This window comes from Xenopus laevis, chromosome 3S (assembly GCF_017654675.1).
Source record: "Xenopus laevis strain J_2021 chromosome 3S, Xenopus_laevis_v10.1, whole genome shotgun sequence".
Taxonomy (NCBI): Eukaryota; Metazoa; Chordata; class Amphibia; order Anura; family Pipidae; genus Xenopus; species Xenopus laevis.
The window spans coordinates 44,382,501-44,395,954 of NC_054376.1; the positions used below are offsets into that span (position 1 = coordinate 44,382,501).

At 32.7% G+C, this 13,454-nt stretch overlaps 1 long non-coding RNA gene across 1 annotated transcript in view; it reads left to right on the plus strand.

The window, feature by feature from the left end:
- The first annotated feature begins 1,194 nt into the window (after positions 1 to 1,194).
- The window catches only part of LOC108712842, a 68,322-nt gene continuing 56,062 nt past the window's right edge, over positions 1,195 to 13,454 (plus strand). Inside the window, exons 1-2 of the long non-coding RNA XR_001935052.2 lie at positions 1,195 to 1,990; positions 5,505 to 5,615. This is a non-coding gene — a long non-coding RNA (uncharacterized LOC108712842). The remainder of the gene's footprint in view (positions 1,991 to 5,504; positions 5,616 to 13,454) is intronic.

Sequence of the window (13,454 nt, forward strand, 5' to 3'; positions counted from 1 at the left end):
ATTGTATTAGCCATCCACATATAGACTTGTCCATATATTCTCAGACTGGTTTCAGCCCCTGTAGTCATAACTCACCAATAGCAGAGATCAGTACAAAGCATCTATCAATCTGTTCTGTTTTAGGTTATAACAAGGTGTAAAAATGAATAACCTTGACATCATTTGTTCAGTGTAAAGTGATGTTCTGCTGGGTTTCTATTATCTGTCATGATGACATACTTCAATGTGTTATTTGTATGCTTGTGATATGGGTTGTGGTTATAACTGTCTCTAGAACTTGTAACATCTTTTTGGTCATTAGTTCAATATACCCCCTGTGTGTGATATCATCTGCATTAAAATCATAAAGTCTATGGAACCCATAGGTCATTGGGAGTAAATAATCCATAAAACATATGCTGCTACAATCTGGGCTTTAGTTTAGGCAGTCCTTGAAGACAGGGTTGTGTTTTTCCTAAACAATCAATTTTTTCATCTATATAAATATAAAAAAAGCAAAAGCTGCTTTACAGCAACTGAAAGCCTAGGAAAGATTTAAAGTGGACCTGTCACCTACACATAAAAAGCTGCATAATGAAAGTCCTTTGCAAATTAAATATGAAACCCCCAATTTTTTTTTCATTAAAACATCCATACCTGTTATAAAGGTGTTTAAATGTCTAAACTGTCAATCAAATATTACCTGCCCCACCTCTATGCCCGTGGCATAGAGGAGGGGCAGTCAATTACTTTCACTTTCCATTCAGCACTTCCTACATGTCACTGCTTTCCTCACATTCCCCCTTCCCTCCTCAGGCTCTATAATTGTGTAGGGCACTGCACATGGACATTAGGTCCCCCATTCTGGTGCATACACAAGATTTTGGGGTGATACACAATATCCCTTAATAACCATATCCACAAAATGGCTGCTGCCTGCTTGCTGTGTTTGTATAATTCCAAGACAGAAGGAAACAAAATTGAAATAATAAATACAGTGTAAGTAAAGTTTATTTTGCTCAACTAACATGATAGAAAAGAATTTGAAATTATTTCTTAGGGTGACAGGTCCCCTTTAAATAAGTGAAGTGATGTTTTCACTCTTTGTATATTACAGAAAAGCACAGTATCAGGTTAATGGAGCTTCCTGCAGTAGTCAATGCCATTCAAATATCAAGGCAAAAGAAAAACATGGAAACAAGAGAATGCATTTTCTGTTCTATTTCCACAGACAGTGGGATTTAAGGAGGAGGTGACTGGCTTCAGTTTCTGCTTCTGGCTGCCCACAGAATACAATGGAACAACGAGAGGAGGGAAGCGTAGGGATTGGATTGAAAAGACACAAGAAAAGCTGCAGAACAGCTGAGTGGCATGCAAAGACAAATTGCAGCTCATAGAACTGTTGCCAACCTTTGTCACTCTTACAATGACCTCCTCTCCCTTTGCAAATGATGGTTGGCAATAGTGTTAATTGCAGTAGATTTACACTATTTCCCTGCAATGTGGGAGGCAAAGACAAAGCTGCTTAGCAGCATCCTGATGGATATTCACTGACATTTGCAGTCTGTTGCTATGGTCGCCCAGGGACTTTTGTTTAGAAGTGGTATTTTTTTTTTCATGCAGATGACGTCATGGATGTCCATGGATGTGACAGGCCACCCTTAGGGTTGGAGGTTTTAAAGAGACAGCCTCCAGCTGCAACACTAGCTCTGGCTATTGTCTGAGAAGCTGATATAAAAATGGGGGGACAGTCTCTTCACCTAGCACAGTCTCAGCGAAGCTCCTTACTTAGCACTACCTTCATGTGCAGTGAGAGGGTAGCGTGCCATAAAAGCCAGCTGTCTGTGTACAGAAGATCATTTCTCTCTGCACCTCCTCTCATCATACAGCAGCATGTGAAATTCTCTTCCTTAAAGCTTCACAGAGCAGCCAATAGAATACGATCGCTGTCGGGTAGAGATGGCATCTTGTAACTTTAAAGAAGCAAACAGACTCTCTGTAAAATAGAAAGGTAAGGTAAATGGGTTATCATTACTTTCTTATAGCCAAGATAAAAAAAAACATGTGGCTCGGATCCTCTTGGTGATTTAAAGTGTAAATGTGTTAGACATGTCTTCTGTCTGCTTATTGCAATACCTATATACATGTGTATCTATCCCACAACACGCATGAATGTATTAATTACTATATATAGTGTGTACATATGTAAATAGACGTATCTTTGTGTACATGCATACTTTAATACGCAAAGCTGTTTACATAGTTATAAAACTCGGAACAAAAAAGTTGTTTTTCAAAATAGGGTATTTTTAAAAATGTTCATATTTCATTCATTTATGATCTGGTGTATAGGGATTAGTAAACACTGAGCTTTTATTGTATGTTATGGCAACAAGGTGTATCGCTCTGGTAAATGGAAATGCTGGCTTGCATAGCAGATGAACTTGATTATAATTGCATCTTTAGATTTAGAAAATATGTATAATTGGTGGATGTCTTTACTTTTACATTTCCAAATTACTGTTGTGTGCTTTCCTTATGTTAATGCAGGCTTTCGTCTCCAGTTTGTCACTTTTAGGAAATCAGATAATTTATGCAGTGTGACTTTTCTGAGGATGTTGTCTGAATTGGATAGAGATTCACCTACCTGCAGCTAAAACAAACAAGGAGGGGGTCGATGGGTGTGATTTTTATTTAAACTGCACATACCCAAAATATATATTTATAGAAAATACACAGATCAGAATGCTTGTAGAGCAGCCTATTGATAATCTAATTGTAGAAGCCCAGATTTAATTATAGAATTCTAATTTAATATTGGTGGGCAGTGTGGATTTCTGGATGTCTTCTAATGCAAAGAATAACATAATAGCGAATAGAATTGCAGTAAATAACTACATTCTGCTTTGACTTTCCATTCCCTTCCCCAACTCACATGTTCAAAGGGTGCAAAGAAAAGTAACAAACAGTAATTTTTTTGTTAAGTACCCATCAGTATTTACATATATTATATATATATATATATATATATATATATATATATATATATATATATATATATATATATATATATATATATATATATATATAGAGTATATTTCTTGTTATGTACCCATGTGTATTTAAGAAAAAAAAAAAAATATATATATATATATATAAACATATACTATAGTGTTTGTGTGTATATAACTATATCTGCATATAATTAATGTGTGAAGTCATTATTTAAATTTTTGTTCATTTTACTGCTGTTGCAATTGATTGATAGACCATACCATTTAAAATAAACTAGGGATTTTGTTGACAGAGGGTGAACTTTTTCATTTCCCGTCACCTCTTCAGCAATGTATTGCGGTTAATAATTGAAAAGGTAGATTGGTCTGGCTTTGTATTCCTAGAATGAATGGTAACCAGAGATTTTCATTAAGGTACTTTCAGCACCACCCTAATGAATAGATGCTCGCTCAATGCAAACAAACCAATCTGCTGAACTACCCCAATGAAGAATATCCAGGTTCGCAGTTTCAAGATTTCTTAACCATTTTTGGGCTGAGGTTTTTTTGCAGTGTATTTCTAGGTCTATGGACTTGAAAATAACACGGCAATTAAAAATTGAAGACACAAGTGTAGTTTATTAGAAAACAGAAAAGTTCAGGAAAAGATCAAAAGACTTTTTTTTATCAAACAAGGTCTCTTCAATACATGTATACATCCAAGCCAGTCTATTCAGCACCACACCTATGGACAGCATTCTACAACTGTAGATTGGAACCTTGCAAAGCCAGGAAGCAAATATATGGAATCTTTCCAGTATACTTGTTCTCACATGTTAATGCTGGTGACCTTGTGGCTTCAATTAATCTAACGATGGGGTTAAATTTAACTTCCTTCCATTTTCATAATGTAATTACCCTGATATCTTTTTTTTTTATTACCCCTTCAATGAAATACAGACCTGTTGATTGACCTTTTTAAAGTCTTGGCTGATTGTCTTGTATTCTGAGCATGTAGATTTAAATTTTTTTTTACGATAGCTAGAATACAGAAACATGATATAATAACGCAAATAGTAAAATAGCCCAAAATAAAATATTGTGTGTAAAGAGAAAAATTATTATACATATCCATAGAAATACAATCTTACTGAGGTTTTTTTAATGTTGAAATTAGTTTTAGTAGCTTTAAGCCATAATGCTCTACATTACAGAAAGTCATATTATCCAAAAAGCCCCAGGTCCTAAGCATTCCACATATTAAATGTCCTACCATGATCCTGTTTTAATAATTAAATTGTTAAGTAAAACTAATTTGAGTTTTCATGTAATTCTTCATCTCCTCTTTAAGCCCCACATCTTGTCTACTTTTAAGCCATATATTGTCATTACATATAGCTGCCTATATTAATAAAACAAATCTATAACTCATATATTTCTACAGTTTCTCTTACTTTCCCGATTTCTCACTTTGTATTTCTAAAGAAAAAAATTACTATTTTCTTGTGATCTAATTATTTTCATTATCACGAGAACAATGGCTTCCAATCATAATATGGGCTGACCTTGCTTCATGCATCTAGTCAGTAATGGTACTTTGTGAATTGGCAGGAATATTTGAATGCAAATTTTAAGAGAATTTTCTTTTCTTTAGAGAGCTATGTCATTTTCACATCTTTTCTTTTTCCCCTGATTCCTTGAAAGCAGAAAATACAAGAACAAATTCATGTGCAAGTCAAATAAAGTTAAATGGAGATATTCTGAATTGTTGTTATACTGCTTGCACAGTTACAGTATATAGGTATATTTTATAGTATAAAATGAATTGCTGATTCGTTTATGTAAAGATTTGTGTGGCAATTGCCAAGAATTTGGTTACTACAAACATCTTTGGAGAGATGTTGTAGAAAAGCTTAAGTATGTCATGAACGCATTGTGTGACAAATTGTAATGCTTTTAAAGGCTTGTAATCATACCCTACATTAATCAACATCTCAGGTAATTAGACATATATTGTAATATATTAGCTGGAACACAGAAGCTTGGTTGATACAGACAGCATGTTGCCGGTCACTGGTCTCAAAAGCAGTTGACACTTTAACAAAAGACAACAGGCAATTTAACCCGAACATGGTGCAATGTCCTACAGTACAAGCAAATTTCTACAGGCCTTTGTCTGCTGATGCATAAAGAATCATGTACTGCAACACAAAGCACAAAAGTAAGACCTGTAGAACAACATTCTAAAGGCCACCAAATTCTCTAGGACAGGGTTGACACCAAACAATCGATTTCCATTTATCATACTGAATGTAGATGTTTCGGTTCTCCTATATTCTTAGGCCTGCCAGCTGTATTTTAATAACAACTTTTGTTATCTGTTGACTAATGTGGAAGCTAAGGATTTCCCTCCTCTGATATTCCCTTAAAGCAATAGCTAGATGTAGGATCATGTAAGCACAATTAGGGAACTTCTCAGCACAGTACAATCTGACTCAGCACAGCAGTGTATTTTTTTTTTTACCTTTGCAGATTATTTAGAAAAGGTATTGCCAAGAGACAAACCGCTAGCAAGATTGCAATGGCTGACTATGGAACATGAAGGGGACTGGAACCAGTGTTCAATGCGAAACTCTTTGTAAGGTTTGTAGAAATGTTCCCAATATTTAAAAGTATACGACTGAATACAAATATCTAGTAGGCTCCCAGTATGTTCAATGTCTTTTATTTTATTAAGGGCCAGACTTATGAAAATGTTAGTTTAGCGCCTAATAAATAAAAACTCACCCACGTTCTATTTATTGCTATGGGATTTTTACAATTGTATTTATCAATCGGTTAAAGTCAGAACTCACCATTTGAGAAATGGTGATAAACTGTTCTAAAAATCCCATATACAGTAAATGAATATAACGATGGTGTGTTTTTCAATCCTATGCAATTTTCCCAGTGCTTCCCTTAACTTTTATTAAGTGGGATCACCTTCTTAATTGGGTCACAATGTAAAGACCAAACACTCTTGAGAAAGGGTCCCTGCTGACTCCAAACATGTCGTGTATTTTGGAATAAAATTTTGCAGCACAGTACTGCGGATGCTTTGTGGCCTCCTTCATACAACGTCTATTGAGGGTGTGTTTTTATTTATTAAGCGCTAAACTCACATTTTTGATAAACCTGCCCCTAGGTCCAGATTATGGCTTCCCCATGAAAAAAGAGACATTTAAAAAGCCCTCACCCATTTGCACAATTGAATCTGTTAACGCTTCCAGCTAACTCACTCAAAATTGATAAAGATATTTTTTTTTACTGAAAATAACATGCAGTTAAATGTGTCTAATAGAACTATGACATGATAACAACAGAATAAGATTCTTATTTTCATTTTCTTCTGAGTGCACTGGCACTCTTAGGGGCAGATTTATCAAGAGTCGAATTTCGAGGTGATGGGAGTTTTTTTAAACTCCCATCACACTCCCATCACATAAAAATTCTAATAAAAAAAGACCAACCGAAATTTATAAAAAAAAAAAAAAAATTTCGAGTAAATAGGCTGTATTCAATTGTTCGTTTCGAATTCCGATCGTATTCGATCTAATTTGAATCGAAGTATTTTCCAAAAAAAACCTTTTTCAAAGTCCACCAAATGACTCCGAATAGGTTCTAGGTGGTCCCCCATAGGCTAAAACAGCAATTCGGCAGGTTTTAAATGGTGAATTGTCGAAGTAGAATTTTTAAAGAGACAGTAAATGATACATTTTGGGTTTTTTTTCAAATTCGATTCTAATTTGCACTATTACACTAAAATTACCTCGAAATTAGAATTTTCACTTTGAACCTTGATAAATCAGCCCCTTAATGTTAAAAATGTGCACTTATTTACTCGTAAGCTTGTACTTTTTACTGCTAAAAAGAAAATTTATATAATTTATATATTGGGGCAGATTTATCAAGGGTCGAATTTTGAAGTAATGGGAGTTTTTTGCACTCCCATAACGTCGAAATTCAATTTTTTTTTCAGTTCAAATATCACTGCTTTGCAGACCCTTTATTCAAATTTGTGACAATTTTTTTTATAAATGTGGCTCCTCCAACCAAGGAAAAAAAGGCCTAGTTTATATATATATATATATATATATATATATATATATATATATATATATATATATATATATATATATATATATATATATATATATATATATATATATATAGAGTGGTATTGAACTTAACAACTGGATAATAAATATCCACTGAATGCCTATGGCAATGCAGTTGAAAATTCAGTAAATGCACCTACTGGACACTCTTTATCATGCAGTACAGAATTTGCTTAATTCCCCTACTGGACACACTTAGTTCTGCAGTAAAAAGTAAAAGTGGTATCTAATAATTCAGGGTAGATTACCAGGTGTAGTTACTCGGCATACACACAAGAATTGTTCATATATGTGACATTCTGTTTTTTCACTATGACATAGAAAACGTTTCTGTTTATATGCTTTAACATTACATAACAAAGCCTTTCAACGCATCTTAATTATGATTTTTTATTAAATATTGTTACTCTACCTTGTTAATGTAAAAAAAATATTAATTTATTCACCAACACTAATTGAGGTGTTTCATTTCTCTTCACTTTTAGTTCTGACATTTGTAATTATGTTTTAATACAAGATTACACATTTCATAAAACATATGTTAACTCCCTTACTGTTCCACTGATTAATAATGTGCGATGCTTACAGTCTGAGATAGAAGTAGTTAACCTGAATAACTGAATTAGTAAATTATGGATAAATGCAATCTATTGTATACACACATGCAAGTGTATCCAATACTAGTTCCATCTCTGTGTAATCCAATCATATTTCCATTCGCTTTGTAATGTGCCATTAGATACATGGTAGGTCACAGGTGAGTTGCAGTATACAATGAATAGGTTGGTTGCCCAGGTGCTTAAGGAAGAAAAATCAGTTAACAAATATAAACGTTTGCCACTTTTGGGTCTATTAAACAAACTAAAGTTGTATGTTCGAACTTGTTGCTTATAAAAAAACAGCAACAACAAATGAGTATAGTATATTAATTTAGTCACTTTCTCCATTACTGTGTCTTTCTTTAGAGGGCACTATATATTTTTATACACACAGTATTATTAAACATTACAAGCCACTTTCGCTAAAATGACTATGATAAGATACATTTAAAAAAATGTATCAATTGACCCAGAAGTATATAAGTCTAATTTCAAAACAATTCTGATTGTAGGCAAAGATAAAATCATTTGAGGCCACTAATTAAGAAAGGGCATCAATCACATGCAGTGCATAACAATCATTTCAGTAAAGGCAGTCGATATAAATAACATGTAACAGTGATTCAGATTAATTAGATTTAATTGTATTAGCAAGCATCATTTAAAAATGGCTGTGAATTAATTAGTACAAGTAGCTATGTCCTTTCAAATACTTAACCAAAAAAAAATGTCTGTCTTTCTGCTTCCATGCCTGTTGCATATTTATTTTCAGATATCTAGCAGTCGCACAGTATTAAACTAGCTTTATTCAATGATAATGTCTAGCAGCAGGATGATGTTACAGATTTGTGTTCCATTTAAAACATACATGATTTTGGCTATTGTGTCTAGATGATGTCCCGTGTGTAGTTAGTTCTGTGCACCTGCCAAGCAAGTTGTATTAAATATTTCTTATTCTTTTGTCATTTCCACCACACAGAGAATAGTTTGTTTACTAGAGCACAGCTCTTGCACCTGCAGTTATCAGTAGGCGACTACATATTAACAAAATGCCTATTGTTACTAAACCTGACATAAAACTAAAGATACCAGCAGTAGTCTGTAGCACAATTGAGATCTACAAACAACTTTAGATCATTTAAACCTAAGTAATAACTTGGAGGAGAAAGTGTAAAGGCATGCCAAGAACTAGTGAGTGATAAAAAATTGCCACATTTCAAGATATTTTGCTGTGTCCTTTACTAAAAATCGAATATGGAACAGCACTGTACATAAAATTAAAAAATAAGTGAGACGCTCAGTGGACTTATATTTCCATATCATTTCTAAAAGTCTCACAGACAGTTCTGTTTACAAAGTTTACATTGAATTTACTGTGAAGTGAAATTATTAAATTAACATACAAGATTAAACTGGCTTTTGTGAAGCAATTACACTAGTAAAGATGGAGGCTGCTAATAATAGTACATGATTTGTTTATTTTAAATGATATTATCAACACCAACTAAAAAAATATATTTCACAGATAAACCGTACCAGTGTTTTGAATGTTAAGCTTTGATCCTTTTTTATTACTTTCACTGAAGAATCTTTTACAGAAAAAATTACCATAAGTAGAATTGGTTACCCAAAGAAATGAAAAATTCCAAATGCTGATCTCTCAGCAAACAACTGTTTCCTAGCTATATATCTAAGACACAAAAAAGGGAAAAATATGTGCAAAAGTGACAAACAGTCATTGTATTATATTGTATATATGTAGGGGCAGATTTATCAAAGGTCAGATTTTGAATTCATGTGAATTTTTTTTACTGTTATAAATTTGAATATACTCCCAATTCAGATGGGAGGTTATTTATGAAAAAATGTATTTGAATTTGAAACGATCGAATAGAGACGTTCCGAAAATTTGAATCATATTCTACTAAACTTATAAACAGGTTTTTTCTCTGAAAAAAAACTTGAATGTCAGGAAGGCTATTAACATTTTCAAATTGGTCACTGGAACTTTGCCATTGACTTCTACATGAACTCGGCAGGTTTTAAGTGGCAAATAGTCGAATTCGAGTTGTTCCCAGGGTCAAGGTATGATAAATCTCGAATTTGAGTTTGGATTATTCCCAATTCGAATTTGTGAGTTTTGACCAAAAATCCAATTCGAATTTACTATTTGACTCTTAAGGGCGTATTTATTAAGGGTCAAATTTAGAATTTGAAAAACTTCAAAATTCAAATTCAAAAAGACCAACCGATATTAAGTCAAAGTTTTTTTTGGGCCGAATAGGTTCGTTTTTGATCAAATAGGTCCATATTTGGCCGAATTCAAATTGTATGAATCGAAGTAATAGCACATTCGATTGATTTCGAATCAAAGTTTTTCCCAAAAAAATGTAGATTTTTCAAAGTCCACCAATTGACTCCAAATGGGTTCTAGGAGGTCCTCCATAGGCTAAAACAGCAATTCGGCAGGTTTTAGATGGCAAATGGTCAAAGTTGAATTTTTAAAGAGACAGTACATGATAAATTTCGATTTTCAAATCTTCTAATTTTTTTTCAAATTCAAATTGAATTTGGACTACTCCCTAGTTGAAGTACACAAAAAATAGCTTGAAATCAGAATTTTTTTAATTCGAAAACTCACCTCGACCTTTGATAGATCTGCCCCTTAATAATTCTGCCCTGTAATGTACTTTTGATTATGGGAAATCTGAAAAACACTTTTTTTTAGATTCAGCTATTTTTTAAAATGAAAACATTACAATATTTGTTTTTTGTGTAATTTATGTATAAATTGTAAGAAATCCTTGGATATATTAGATTCAAGATAATGTTTTATTGCTTTATAATTTTGTATCCACAAGGCTTACTATGTATATACAACTATAAAGAAGCTTTATATTTTCATTAAAAAAATCACAAAATAGAAAGATTCAATTAAATACAATATGTAGTGGGTCTTTGGAATTATGAATTGCATTTGAGTGGAATGTTAAGTGGATATTTTAATGGGGCAGATAAGAATTTTAGCAAGTTTGGGTGTGAAATGTTATATTGTTAATATTGCCATCATATTGTACCATTATTCAAAATTTATCTGAATTCAATAACAATTAATTCATTTTCAACTACATTTATAGGCCATTTTATCAAAATTTGTATTCATATAAATTATTTTTTTTTCTACTTTGAATAATCTCAAATTAATTTAAAATTAAATCAAATCAAACTGAATGTTACCTTATTTATGAATAAACTTGATTCAAAACCTTGAAAAAAATTACAAATACCTCAGATTTGTATTTTATTCCTTATTTTTAATGGTTTGACAAAACCATTCAAAAATATTTTAGCATATTTTGCCTAGGACTGCTCTCATTGACTTTTACATATCCTTGCAAGCTTTCAGAGGCCAAAGGCCATTTCCCATGGAAATGGGCATTTTAAACAAATAATTACATTTTTTAAAATGGTTTCCTTTTTCTCTGTACTAAAAAAACAGTACCTTGTTCTTGATCTGAACTGAGATATACACAATCCTTATTGGAAGGAAAACAATTCTATTGGGTTTAATTAAGATATTAAAGGAAAACTATACCCCCCAAACAATGTAGGTCTCTATTAAAAGATACTGAGTAAAACAGCTCATGTGTAAAACCCTGCTTCATGTAAATGAACCATTATCATAATAATATACTTTTTTAGTAGTATGTGCCATTGGGTAATCATAAATAGAAAATTGCCATTTTAAAAAACAAGGGCCGCCCCCTAAGATCGTAAGATTCACTGTGCACACATACAAACCACATGTAAGGTCACATGAGCCAATTAACAGACAGAGTTCTGCCTTTTGCTTCCTCACTTCTTCCTGTTACAGTTAGTGTTGTAGTATTTCTGGTCAGGTGATCTCTGAGGCTGAACAGATAGAGTCACGAAATGGTGGCTCAAGGCAAGAGATGTAAAAGGGCAATATTTATGTAAATATATATTTCAGTTTGGTAAGATTCTTTAATATGTTATTCAATTTGATATAAACTATCTGTTGCTTAAGTATTCATTTTGGGGGTATAGTTTTCCTTTAAGATCCAAGTTACAGAAAGACTCCTCATTCAGAATACCCCAGGTCCCCAGCATTCCGAATAACAGGTCCTATACCTGTATTAAATTGGATTTTTTCACATTTTATCATTTAAAAACAGAAATATGTGTTTTTAAACCAGCATATTCAAATTCATGATTTTTAGTGCCAACATATTTTAATTGCTGAAAACAATAACAAGAACAATAGAGCTATCTTTGGTTCAAAGATTTGATAATAGATTTGATAATAGATAACAGGAAAATTGCAGATGTTATATTTTTTGAAGTGAAACGTGTCCATATGCTATAAACAATTTTAATGCATTACTGTAGTAAAAATGCATTTTTTAGTCTTCTTGTAATATTGCTGACTTTATACTGAAGAAGAAAGTAATACAAAATTACAAGTCATTGCCCCAGGTAAGGGTCATGCATCATGGACATTAGCCATAAATTGATCCATTTCACAAGTTCTAGTTCCACACAGAGGTGAAATTATAGCCATTAATTTATATAGCTTATATAGTCCTGATGTCTTAACATACTTTTTTGGTAATGCATTTTACTATAAAATATATAGCATCATGGAGTGTCATAAATGTATGTGTAAAGTGTGAAATTACAGCTCACCACAGAAATGCTCACCACTTTATATTCATTCCTACTACTTTTCTTTATTAATGAAATCTAACTACTAATTTGATTAAAAATTCCTCCCCCATGATAACTATTGTTTTGCGTACAATTGAATGAACTCTCCTGAATGCATTAGTATATTCATTACATAATTAATTTACCCAAAACAGAGAAATATATGGCCGGCAAAGCTAACAGTTAAAGGGCTAGTATAGTCTCATTCCACCTAATGTTTTGTGTACTTCTAAAGTTTTAATTAGTGCAGTTTTCTGTTATTAATTATATCAAATTTTTTTATAATTACATATTTTACAGAGTTTTTTTTATGCAATGCTGAGCTTTCATATCCCTTTTATTTTGTAATTCATCCTATTAGTTTATCCTAATCCTGCAGTGATTCAGACAGTGTGTCTTGGACCACTGTGGTCCAGCTGCTTTGTGAGACAAAAGAAGATGACTTAACCGTTTTACATTTGCTCCCTCTGTATATAAATAGGCCTGTAACTTTATTTACAGTGTGAAGAAACCATTTTTCTCCACAAAACAACTCTGCTCAACAAACCACTGAGCATTGTTTTCAGCCACAATTACAATGAAACCATGCATGGTTGGTTTGGTTATTTTAGTATTTGCAAAAGCAGTGGTTGAAGCGATTACACTGCTTTAAATTCTGAAAAAATAAACTAGAAATGTCTAAGGCGCCCATTTACTTACAATCAAATTGTGATTTTTTTTTCCCATGAATCACAAAAAATTGTAGTTTCCTGGTTTGCTAAAAAGCTCTAAAAATCTGAGATTTATCACATGAAGAAACCACAAAAGTCTTTCATGCCAAACTTTACCAAGTAAAATGTGTTGAGGTGCTATAGAAGTCAATGGGAGGAGCACTGATCCTATTGGACCATTTTTTAAACCAGTCAGAATGTTAGAGGTTTTCATGGTATTCAAGCTGCTTCTTCTCCATAAATAGAAGTTGTGAATTTTTCAAAAATATAAACTTTACACAGAAGTAA